The following is a 13,444-nucleotide window of genomic DNA, read 5'->3' on the forward strand; positions in this document are numbered from 1 at the left end:
GTGACCTGATATTTGTGAGCGTTTCGTATCGAGCAACGTAACCTCTTACCTGTGTTTACATTCCGCGCTGACCAGTTGCAGCTGTAGCGGCGCATCGAAAGCTAAGTACTAATTAATTGTTTGTGTATAGTGGTTTATTTAGGAACTTTATTAGTCTTCAACCGGTGTTTTTTGTGTTTTCTAGTGAAATAATTTCAGAAGAACCTTTTGGAAACTGTTTTCAGCTTCGTTACTGTGTCATTAGACGTTTGATTCTCTTTCTGTATTAGTCTTTTGTTATATTCACATTTGTTGTTTATTAATACTGTTGATAATAGTAGTTACTTCCCTTGTAGAGTAAGTTTGTGATTATTGTAGTCAGGTTTTTAACATCTTCTTATTGTAGTAGCGGAACTTAGAAAAAGTAAAATTTTACCATGAGTGAGAAGTGTGGGCTTTGCCGTAGGTTCGTGAGTAGTGGATTGCGGTGTGAAACTTGTTCGAAGTATTTTGACTGGGGGGAATGCAGTAGGGAAGCCAATGAGCATTCTGGTGGGATCCTCTCCTGGAACTGCAGGTTATGTAGCAAGAGTAAGTTGATAGAGGAGCAGGAGCGTAAGATCTGTGCCCTTCAGGTGCAGTTGAAAAATGCACAGGAGGAGCTAGATAGGATGAGGAGGGAGAAGGGGGTTGGGGAATGGGAGTTAGCTGTTGGCAAGAGATCTGCTAGGAGAAGAAGATTTTCAGATAGTTTTACTATTGGTGTTTACAATAGATATGACCAACTGTCAGAGTCTAGTGGAGAGGAATCTCTAGTAGATGTAGATGTAGGAAGTATGCAGCAGACCTCAGTAGTTACGGTGGCTAGAACAGTTGCAAAGTCGAAGAGGAAGAAGAATGTTCTGCTGTTAGGTAGTTCTCATGGCAGAGGTGTAGGCCAGCAGTTGCAGGAAGTGCTGGGGAGTGAGTACCAGGTCACCAGCATTGTGAAGCCTAATACAGGATTGTCTCAGGTGACTGTTAACATAGGGGGGTTATGTAGGGATTTTACTAAAGAGGATCAGGTAGTGATTGTGGGTGGGGCTGGTAATAGTATTGATAGGGATGGGGAGTATGACATAGATGGTGGCCTGGAAAAGATAGCCACTCAGACTGGCAACACGAATGTGCATTTCGTGGAACTGTTTCAGCGTCACGATCGACCTCTTCTTAATACAGCCGTCAGGCGTAATAACATGAGACTTGGGGGTGCGCTGATGACAGAAAGCATGGGTCACATTTCAGTGGTGTCAGTGGAGTCTATCAGCAGGACGGGTTTCACTAGACATGGCCTGCACCTCAACAGGTATGGGAAGGGGAGGTTGGCAAAGTTTATAGGTGACAGCATAGGTGGGGTTGGTGGGATCACTCATGGGAAAATTGCTGCAGTAGTGGGTGTTAGAGCTCCACCTTTTTTTAGATTGAAGTCAGCTGATAGGTATTACTGCTTAAGGGAAGTCTCTCTAACAAAGGAACCACTTTTGACAAAGCTTAGGTATCCGAGTAGTGAGGGAATTAGTATATTTCATCAAAATATACAAGGTATTAGAGATAAAGTTAGTGAACTGCTTATAGATGTTGACTCTGAAATTATTGGTATATCTGAACACTTCTTAAATAAGGAGATAATTCAGAAGCTTCCTTTACCAGGATACAGGTTGGCTGGCAGCTTTTCGAGGAGCTCTTTTGCGGTGTGGGGGAGTAGCCATGTATGTGAAAAATGGCATCCCATTTGAGTCAATTGATGTTTCAAAGTACTGCACTGAAAACGTGTTTGATTGTTGTGCAGGTGTGGTTAAATTTAATGGAGCTAAACTTCTAACTGTTGTTATTTATAGCTTCCCAGACTCCGATTTCACAACATTTTTGCTAAAGCTAGAGGAGGTTCTTGGTTCACTTTATAGGAAATACAAAAAGTTAGTTATATGTGGTGACTTCAATATTAATTGTATAAGTGATTGTGCAAGGAAGAGGATGTTGGTAGACCTCCTTAATTCATATAATCTTATGCAAACCATATTCTTTCCAACGAGAGTGCAAGGGAACAGTAGAACAACCATAGACAACGGTTCCTCATTACTAGAAGGGCATTCTGTTAGCAAAAAGGTGAATGGGCTTTCAGATCATGATGCACAAATTTTAACTCTAAAAGATTTTTGTGCTGCAACACGTGTTAAATATAGTCATCAGCTGTTTAGGAAAGCTGATCCAGTTGCTGTAGAGATCTTTGTAAACCTTATCAAGGAACAAGAGTGGCAAGATGTTTATAGCGCTGATACAGTAGACGATATACAGGGCGTTTCAAAAAGAAAGAGCAGATTTCAAACATTTATTTCTCAAAAACTACAAATGATAGAAACACAATTCAAACGTTTCTTGTCAGAGAAAGGTTCAAAGTTTTTCAATGGTCCGCGCAGAAGTTCCATGCAAATCCGCAGTGGCGCTGGCGTTTGTTTGTAGGAAAATGGCGACGACACCACAGGAACGATCATTTTGTGTGCTGCAATTTGCAAAGTTAAGAGTCCATTGTTGGTGTGCAACGTGCATTCCGCCGTCAATTCAACAAACAGCCGCCTCGTCATAAGCAAATTTATGAGTGGCATCACAGATTCGTAGAAGATGGTTGCATCTGCAAGCGAAAAAGCACGGGTCGTCCACGCACATCGGATGAAAATGTCGAGCGTGTCCGTGCAGCTTACGAAAGGAGCCCTAGAAAATCCACGACACGGGCAAGTCACGAACTAAACATGTCTAAAACAACGGTATGGCGCGTTCTGAGTAACCGTCTGCACATGAAGCCGTACAAACTGCAGTTATTGCAAGCATTGCGTCCTGACGACCACAACAAAAGGTTCGAATTTTCAACTGCAATTCTACAGGACATGGAAGAGGACAATTTTGCCGAACGATTAATTTTTTCAGATGAATCAACGTTTCACATTTCTGGTAAAGTTAATCGGCATAACGTACGAATTTGGGCGAGTGAAACTCCGAGGGACGTTATTCAACATGAAAGAGACTCACCAAAGGTTAACGTCTTTTGTGCAATTTCGGTAAACAAAGTTTATGGACCTTTCTTTTTCATGGAGAAAACTATCACAGGAACCATTTACCTGGACATGTTAGAAAACTGGCTATTTCCTCAACTTCAGGAAGATTCAAATCACTTCATCTTCATGCAAGATGGCGCCCCACCACACTTCTCTGAACCTGTACGACGGTACCTAAATAACACCATTCCAGGACGGTGGATTGGAAGAGCAGGAGCACAAGATCAATGTCATCGTCTGTGGCCTCCCAGGTCACCAGACCTTACTCCCTGCGATTTTTATTTGTGGGGGTACATAAAGGACTGTGTTTATGTCCCACCTATGCCCGCTACTCTTCAAGAGGTACGACATCGAATTGTTGCGGCCGTGAATTCGGTAACTAAAGACCAGTTGCGTCGTGTGTGGCAAGAAATGAGATACCGGTTTGATATTTGTCGTGTAACAAATGGTGCTCATATTGAGGTACAGTTTTGATATTTGTTGTGTAACATTTGGTACTCATATTGAGTGAAGGACCGTTGGAATTGTGTTTCTATCATTTGTAGTTTTTGAGAAATAAATGTTTGAAATCTGCTCTTTCTTTTTGAAACGCCCTGTATATAATGCTTTTCTCAAGACTTTTCTCGTGCTCTTTGAAAGTTGCTTTCCGCTAGAACGTTCAAAACAGGGTACTAGCACAAACAGGCAGCCTGGGTGGCTGACTAGAGGGATAAGAATATCTTCTACATCTACATCTACATCTACATCCATACTCCCCAATCCACCTCACGGTGTGTGGCGGAGGGAACAAAGTGGCAATTATGTCAAAACGCTAGAAACAGTCAAAATCTAAATACAGCAGCCTATTACAAACAGTATTGTGAGGTGCTTAAAAATGCTATTAGGAAGGCAAAAAGTATGCGGTATGCAGATAGAATAGCTAAGTCTCAGGATAAAATTAAAACCATATGGTCAGTCGTAAAGGAAGTGGCTGGTCTGCAGAGACAGGTCGAGGATATAGAATCAGTGCGTAGTGGGAATGTCCGTGTCACTGATAAGTCGCATATATGTACAGTATTTAATAATCATTTTCTGAATATAGCAGGTGAACTAAATAGAAACCTAGTCCCAACAGGGAATCATATAGCGCTCTTAGAAAAAAGTGTTCCGAGACTGTTACCTGAAATGCTCCTCCATGATACTGACAAGAGGGAGATTGAGTTAATAATTAAATCACTAAAGACCAAGAACTCTCATGGATATGACGGGGTATCTAGCAGAATACTGAAGTATTGTTCTATGTATGTTAGCCCAGTAATTAGCCATATCTGTAACTTTTCCTTTAGGAGTGGTCGGTTTCCTGACCGATTAAAGTACTCGGTAGTGAAGCCACTTTATAAAAAGGGAGCCATTGAAAATGTTGACAACGTTAGACCTATTTCTATGCCATCGGTGTTTGCTAAAGTTATCGAGAAGGTTGTATATACAAGGTTACTGGAGCATTTAAATTCACATAATTTGCTGTCAAATGTTCAGTTTGGTTTTAGAAATGGTTTAACAACTGAAAATTCAATATTATCTTTTCTCTGTGAGGTTTAAGACGGATTAAATAAAAGGTTGCGAACGCTAGGTGTTTTCTTTGATTTAACGAAGGCTTTTGACTGTGTTGACCACAAAATATTACTGCAGAAGTTGGACTATTATGGAGTAAGGGGACTAGCTTACAATTGGTTCGCCTCTTACCTTAAGAACAGAAAGCAGAAGGTAATTCTCCGCAATATTGAGAGTGGTAGTGATGTTCAGTCCCAATGGGGCACTGTTCAGTGGGGCATTCCCCAAGGGTCGGTGCTGGGGCCACTGCTGTTTCTTATTTATATAAATGATATGTCTTCTAGTATTACAGGTGATTCAAAAATATTTCTGTTTGCTGATGACACCAGCTTGGTAGTGAAGGATCTTGTGTGTAATATTGAAACAGTATCAAATAATGTAGTTCATGAAATAAGTTCGTGGCTTGTGGAAAATAATTTGATGCTAAATCACAGTAAGACTCAGTTTTTACAGTTTCTGACTCACAATTCAACAAGAACTGATATTTTGATCAGACAGAATGGGCATATTATAATCGAGACAGAACAGTTCAAGTTCCTAGGCGTTCGGATAGATAGTAAGCTGTTGTGAAAAGCCCATGCCCAGGATCTTGTTCAGAAACTAAATGCTGCTTTATTTACCATTAGAACAGTATCTGAAATAAGTGACACTTCAACACGAAAAGTAGTCTACTTCCCATATTTTCATACGCTTATGTCGTATGGTATTATATTTTGGGGTAATTCTTCTGATTCAAAAAGGGTATTTTTGGCTCAAAAACGGGCTGTTCGAGCTATATGTGGTGTAAGTTCGAGAACCTCTTGTCGACATCTATTCAATAGTCTGGGAATTCTGACATTGCCCTCACAGTATATCTTTTCTTTAATGTCGTTTGTTGTTAGCAATATTATCATATTCCCAAGAGTTAGCAGCTTTCACTCAGTTGATACTAGGCAGAAATCCAATCTGCATGTGGAATGCACTTCCTTGACTTTTGTGCAGAAAGGAGTGCAGTATTCTGCTGCATCCATTTTCAATAAGCTACCACAAAAACTCAAAAATCTTAGCAGTAGCCCAAACTCTTTTAAGTCTAAACTGAAGAGTTTCCTCATGACTCGCTCCTTCTATTCTGTCGAGTAGCTCCCGGAAGAGCTAAAAAATTAAGCAAATTCCAGTGTTACATTGTTGATTTTCTTTATTTAAACTTACGACTTGTCACCTGAATATGTTTTTTTATATTTCATTTTATCTGTTTCTAATATCGTGTTATAATTTCATGTATTGATTCGTTCCATGACCGTGGAGACTTCTCCTTAATTTGGTCCCACGGAACAATAAATAAATAAATAAAATAAAAATGAAGTATATTTTAATGTTGTCCCTGACTATTTTTGGCTTTCTTGAACGACATCACGTCTGCCAAGTTGAAGAGTATGCATAATTTAGGGGTTACATCTTGCTCCTAATACCACAGAACCATCCTTTAGATTTTCTGCATCGCTTACACCAGATGATAGACTTTTGAGAAAATAGCCTTCATAAAAAATGTAGCAATACACAGCGAGCCATCACAACGATTTCAACATCATTTACATCCAAATTAATAGCAGTTTGCAAAATTCGGAAACGAGATGCCATTATTTCAAATGTGTTTTCCACAACACTTCGAGCTCTTGACAAATGAAAACTGAATATTCGCGTGTCCCTGTTCAAGATGCTTCTATGATATGGTTTAAAAAATCAGATTTTAGTCCGAAGGCTTCATCATCGACAAACACGAAGGGAAGTACTCGATTACTATTTGAAAGTTTCTCTGCTTTAGAAATCTTGTGGTTACCTTGTGCCAATTTATCATAGACCTTATAATGACTTCTCCATCCAAAATCCGGTCACTTCTTCTAACATCGATAAACTCACAATTAACGCTGACAATTGCATGAGTACAATGCTGTGAGTGTTTTTTTAATTGAAATAGTATGGCCCACTATGCCATGGTGGTACGATTCTCACATGCTTCCCGACAACTGCACGCAGCCAAGGAGGAAACAGCCATTTCGTGTGGAATTCTTCAGTTATTCTATTTCATTCTTTTTCGGACTTTGGAAACTGAAAAGAACAAAGACTGGATCAGTTAAACAATAGTGAAAGTTAAATAGATGTTTCGTTTACTTTTTTTCTTGTGTCATAGATAAAAATAAACAGGTTTGTTTTATTTTATTTAGGAGGAAAATGAACAAGAACTAGTAACCAAACATGAATCGAACATAGAGGTTGTGTTCCCATCTTCTCTAACACCACGAGAGGGGATAGCCGAAACTGCAACAAAAACTGTATCAAGCAGTGATACGCCATCGTCCAGTGACTAATCTTCGATCAAAAGGCAGAGATTACAGTTTAAAAGTACTGATGTAGCTACAGAAGTGCTTACACTAGCTAGAGAAGAAATTGAAGGCTATTCGTCCTGACAATGAATTTGATGCTTACGGGAAATAAATGGTGGACAGATTACATGACCTTAAAGGGAACCAAAATGTATTTGCGTGTACGCTTATTAAAGATGTTATTTGTGAAGCTGAACTGGAAGCATTAACAAAAGACCTTGCAGTTGTTAAACGAGCTAGTTTTTCCGGAGGACAGAGTTTAATGCAACAGAGTTTTCGTATTATTATCAGACAAATCTCTCAAATAGCGCAATGTGTTATCCACAACCAAGTCATCCTGTTCAGCCTATTACTACTTCAAATACCAATATAATAAATGTAGAAAATTCCTCTATCTTACAAGGAATTTCTAAGTAATTTGCAAATTTTGGGAATGATAGCTAAAATTATGCAACCCATAATCAATCTGTTAATATATTCTGCATATTTTATTGCTTTATTTGGTTTAATTTTTCATGCAGTTATTGTTTACTTAAAATTTTTACTTAAAATCGTAAGGTGTTAATATAATATTTTGCCTAATCTTCATTTACCTTAATTAAACACTTTTCTTTTAAAACGGGGAACTTTCGTACTTTTTATTTACAAATATTTAAGTATTCCTTTTTCAGAGCGTTGTATATGGTTTCACGGTTTTCTGGTATGGTGCATGTCAAAGCTTGCTTCGAAAGAAATAGTAGTTGTAAATTCAAGGTCCTTGCAGCTCTTGCCAGTCGCTGGAAACCTTAATGTTGTGGTGAGTCTGACCAGGGGCTGATAGCTGTTCTCATGACACTATCTTCTTTTTTAGTTTTTGTGGTTACTAGTGTTAACAGTTTACAGTTCGTTTCTACGTACATACGTAACTAACTGTGCGTCTTCCGGTTCCTGCTGTAGTTCTCGGAGAAGATTCACCTGGGATCCCAGCGCAATCGTGAACGACCTGCAGACTTCGCTTTTATCTTGAGTTTTTAGAGCGCCTAGTGCAATCGTCGTCACTAAAAACTGATCTTGCTCCATGACGGTTTCGGAACGACTGAGCGAAAGACTGAACACAAGACTGGGCGCAAGTTTGAATAGAACAGCTGCTGGATTTGTGTCAGTCTTGCACGATCATCCAAGACCGACGACAAAACGTTATGTGTAGACCAGGTTTACGAGGACTGATGGATCGAACTTAGATCTGTCTTTGCAATAGCTTGGCGCCACAACGTACAGACGGGAGCCAATATGAAAATCGCTAGTGTCCGTGAATATCTTCGTTGTACGCAAACAAGTTGTTTGTCAGATTTTAGAGTTGTGGTCCTAGGATGACGCAACAGTGACAGCAAGTTGTTAGGCAGATGCTGTAACAGAGGAGACCAGCTTACTGACAACACGTGACGATAGGTAGCTAAGTAGATTACACGGGGGCTGATCCGGGAGTCGTTCAGAGATGAGTTAGACACATGCGCCGCAGCTAGTCTGTGTCGTAACTCAGGGGGCAGTTCATGTCTTCCAGCAGACAGCCGTAGAGAAAGCAACATTATATTAAAAATATCTGTATTGTGTACAAAATATCGATATTCCTCAATAGATATTCCCCAATCGATACGTCCTGATATCCAGGGCTTTTAAAATTATATCTTCTCTAAATTATTAGTAGTCACTAGATTGTAACAAACTACTTGTTTTCTCACAACCTCCTAAATAAATTGAATAAAATGAAGTTTCATTAAATCTCCCAGTAGACCATTGCTAGACGATACGTCAGTTCGGCTACATGACAGGTGTTTAATTATTTTTAATGAATTAATTTTGACTTCATGGCAGTCTAGATACATAACATATACTCCTCCATTCATATCTCTCAATCTATATAAACACTGAACGACTCGGTTACTTCCCGATGTATTTGAAACTGTCCAGCCAGTGAACCCCTGTCTATATGAGCCCGTCGAATCCGTAACTCTCCTACTTGAGTGTAGTCAACCATTAGTTCACTGCAGCTGTTCAACCAAATATGTGTGGTGTTATGTGTGTGAGTTGTTAATTTACAGATGAATAAGTAACATATTATATCTTTTTATTTTTTTCATATTTTGGTGGAACTTCCGCAGTAGTGTAGTGGCAACACATTACAAGACTCAGTAGAAAGTAAAACAAGTTTATGTTTATGACTTCCAGACACTTTTTTATTTTATATGCTCTGTTATCATTTTGATCCCTGTTTGTTATGGATTTGTCACAATTAACTACTCTTTAACTTATTTACACTAAAAGTAAAGAAGACGTTGATAGTGTTTTTTATAAAGCACAATCAAATTTGTTGACAAAAATAGTGTGTACATCAACAACGATAGACGACTCAAAGAACAAATTTAAGTTATTGATTGTGACATATCAAAGAGACCTGACCCATCAGAAGTGTCGTTAATGCATGCCGATTAATCCTCAGCGTTGATATCACTCAGATGATTAATCGAAAAGTCGATATACTGATATTTCATAAAAGCTTTTCATCTTTACGCAGATGTGACTTGTACTGTTTGTCATATGATCCATTAATTTGATTCTACTGTCCACTTCAAACCTAATTCATAATTACAAAAACAAGAAAGACAAACTTCCCATTGCACTGAATGCAATGTTACAGTCTTGAAGAGTTGCACTAGTACCTGGTAGATAGCAGTGATTTTGATTATTGAAGGGTTGCTTAAAAATTCTACAGGGATGCCACAAAGTCTCGTTTGACAGTTGCACTACTGACCTAAGCTTCTTGGGTGTTCTTCAGTGCGGAAAGTCACTTCTGATGAGTTTCCTGTCTGAGAAACGGTATATTAAACGAACCATTAATATTTTTAAAAGTAAATGTAAAAATAGTCCACAATTTTTCGTTTTTGTTTTTTAAGTCATCAGTCTTCTGACTGGTTTGATGTGGTTCACCACGAAGTCTTCTCCTGTGCCAACCTCTTCATCTCAGAGTAGCACTTCCAACCTACGTCCTCACTTATTTTCTGGATGTTTTCCAATCTCTGTTTTCCTCTACAGTTTTTACCATCTGCATCTCCCTCTAGTACGGTGGCAGTTACTCCGTGATGTCTTAACAGATGTCCTGCCACCCCTCCCTTCTTGTCGTCAGTGTATTCTATCTGTTTACTTCCTCGCTGATCCTCTGGAGAACCTCCTCATTCCTTACCTTATCAGTGCACCTAATTTACAGTATTATTCTACAGCATCACATCTCAAATGCTTCAATTCCCTTCTGTTCCGGTTTTCCCACAGTCCATGTTTCACTACTGTACAATGCTTTGCTCCAAATATACATTCCCAGAAATTTCTTCCTGAAATGTTTGGTACTAATAGACTTCTCATGGCCAGGAACAATCTTCTTGCTAGTGCTAGTCTACTTTTCATTTCCTCCTTGTTGTGTCCATCATGGGTTACTTTGCTGCCTAGGTAGCAAAATTCCGTAACTTCATCTGCTCCGTGATCAACGAACCTAATGTTAAGTTTCTCGCTGTTCTCGTTTCTGATACTTTTCATTGTTTTCGTCTTTCTTCGATTTACTCTCAATCCATATTCTGTACTAATTAGACTGTTCGTCCCGTTCAGCAGATTATGTAATTCTTCTTCACTTTCACTGAGGATAGCGAATTTTATTGATATCATTTTCGGGCATGGATGTGTGTGATGTCCTTAGGTTAGTTAGGTTTAAGTAGTTCTAAGGCTAGGGGACTGATGACCTCAGATGTTAAGTCCCATAGTGCTTAGAGACATTTGAACCATTTGATATCATCTTTCCCCGGATTTTTAATCTCACTTTTGAACTTTCCTCACATTTCTGTCATTGCCTCGTCGATGTTTTGATCGAACAGTATAGGTGAAAGGCTGTGTCTCTGTCTCACACCCTTTTCAATCCGAGCACTTCGTCATTTGTCTTCCACTTCTGTTTCTCCCTATTGTACATATTGTTCATTACCAGTCTTACCTAAGAAGTTACCCCTATTTTTCTAAGAATTTCAAATGTCTTGCACCATTTGACATTGTCGAACGCTTTTCCAGGTCGACTAATCCTATGAACGTGTCTTGATTTTGCTTTAGTCTTGCTTCTATTATCAACCGCAACGTCGGAATTGCCCCTCTGCTGCTTTTATCTTTCCTAAAGCCAAACTGATCGCCATTTGACACATTCTCAATTTCTTTTCCATTCTTCTGTATATTATCCTTTTCAGCAATCTGAATGCATGAGCTGTTAAACTGATTCTGGTATAATTCCCGCACTTGTCAGCTCTTGCCGTCTTCGGAATTGTATGGGTGATGTTTCCCCGCAAGTCAGATGGTATATCGCAAGACTCATATATTCTGCACATTAATGTTAATAGTGGTGGTGGTGGTGGTTAGTGTTTAACGTCCCGTCGACAACGAGGTCATTAGAGACGGAGCGCAAGCTCGGTTTTAGGGAAGGATTGGTAAGGAAATCGGCCGTGCCCTTTCAAAGGATCCATCCCAGCATTTGCCTGAAACGATTTAGGGAAATCACGGAAAACCTAAATCAGGATGGCCGGAGACGGGATTGAACCGTCGTTCTTCCGAATGTTAATAGTCGTTTCGTTGCCACTTCCCTCAATGATTTTAGAAATTGTGAGGAATTTTATCTATCTCTTGTCCTTTATTCGATCTTAAGTCTCCCAAAGCTCTCTTAAATTCTGATTCTAATACTGGATCCCCTCTCTAATCTACATCGACTTCTGTTTCTTCTTATGACACGTCATCAAGTAAGTATTCCCCTCATAAAACCCTACAATGTACTCTTTCCACCCACCCACTCTCTCCTTTGCATTTAACATTGCGCTCTTAACATCACCACCCTTGCTTTTAATTTCACAGAAGGCTGTTTTGGCTTTTCTGTATGCTGAGTCCTTTCTTCCGACGGTACTTTCTTTTTCGTTTTCTTCACATTTTTCATGCAGCCATATCGCCTTACCTTCCCTGCACTTCCTATTTGTTTCATTCCTAAGTGACCTTTATTCCTGTATTTCTAATTTTCCCTGAACGTTTTTGAACTTCCTTCTTTCATCGATGAGCTGAAGCATTTCTTCTGTTACCCATTGCTTCTTCGCAGCTACCTTCTTTGTACCTATGTTTTTCTTTCCAACTTATGTGATTGCCCATTTTAGAGATATTCATTCCTCTTCAACTGAAATCCCTATGGAGCTATTCTTTATCATAGTGTCTATAGCCTCAGAGAACTTCAAGCGTATCTCTTCATTTCTTAGTACTTCCGTATGCCACTTCTTTGCGCATTAATCCTTTCTGACTAGTCTCTTAAACTTCAGCGTACTCCTCATCACCACTAAATTATGGCCTTAGTCTATATCTGCTTCTATGTACATTTTACAATCCAGTGTTTGATTTCGGAATCTCTGCTTGACCATGAAGTATTCTAACTGAATCCTTCCTTTATCTCTCAGTTTTTTCCAAGTATATTTTTTCCTCTTGTGATTCTTCAACACCGTCTTCTCTATTACTTGCTAAAATTTATTGCAGAATTCAATTAGTCTTTTTCTTCTCTCATTTTTAGTACTAAGCCCATATTATCACCTAACCCACTCTTCTACTGCTTCCCTACAACCACATACCTATCCCCTAAAACTATTACATTTTCATCTCCATTTACGTACGGAATTACCAGTTCAACATCATCATATACTTTCTCTGTCTCGTCATGTTTGGCCTGAGACGTCAGCAGTACATCTGGACTATCGTCGTTGGTGTTGTTTTGCTGTCGATTCTGATGAGAACAACCGTATCACGAGACTGTCCACAGTAACTCACTCTCTGCTCTACCTCCTATTTATAACAAATGTTACTTCCGTTATACCATTTGCTACCGCGTTGAACAACATAGCAAAATAGCGTCAACAAAGAAGTATGCGCTTGATGCGACGCACGTTCCGCAGAAACTAGGCATTCACATTCTAGACGGTATTTACGGAGGATGCGTCACAGACAGTGAAGTCGTGGCAACAGAGTTGTGTAGCATCCTCTATCCGGCTTATTTCCATCTTCGGTCTCTCGCTAAGCTGCTTCAGAACAATGGAACAGATTACTTTGTAGCTGAAATCCACGTACTGTGTCACTTGCAAAGTGTTTCGACGTACTGTTAGCGGCAGGTGTTATTCCAAACCAGTTACGCTTAGAATACACATTGTGTAACGCGTAATGGTCACTCTCCTCTTGTATTTCATAAGCAATTCAAGATGTCAAAACAAGACTTGTAAGGTTTCTAGCTGAACATTTTGCAAATGTAGCCACGATATGTAGTCCACGTAAGGCCGGAGTTTTCATCCATGTTTGAGGTACTGTGTGCTTGAACTGCAGTCTCATAAACAGTGAGTCTCAGGA

The sequence above is a fragment of the Schistocerca cancellata genome, chromosome 2 (genome assembly GCF_023864275.1).
Source record: "Schistocerca cancellata isolate TAMUIC-IGC-003103 chromosome 2, iqSchCanc2.1, whole genome shotgun sequence".
Classification (NCBI taxonomy): Eukaryota; Metazoa; Arthropoda; class Insecta; order Orthoptera; family Acrididae; genus Schistocerca; species Schistocerca cancellata.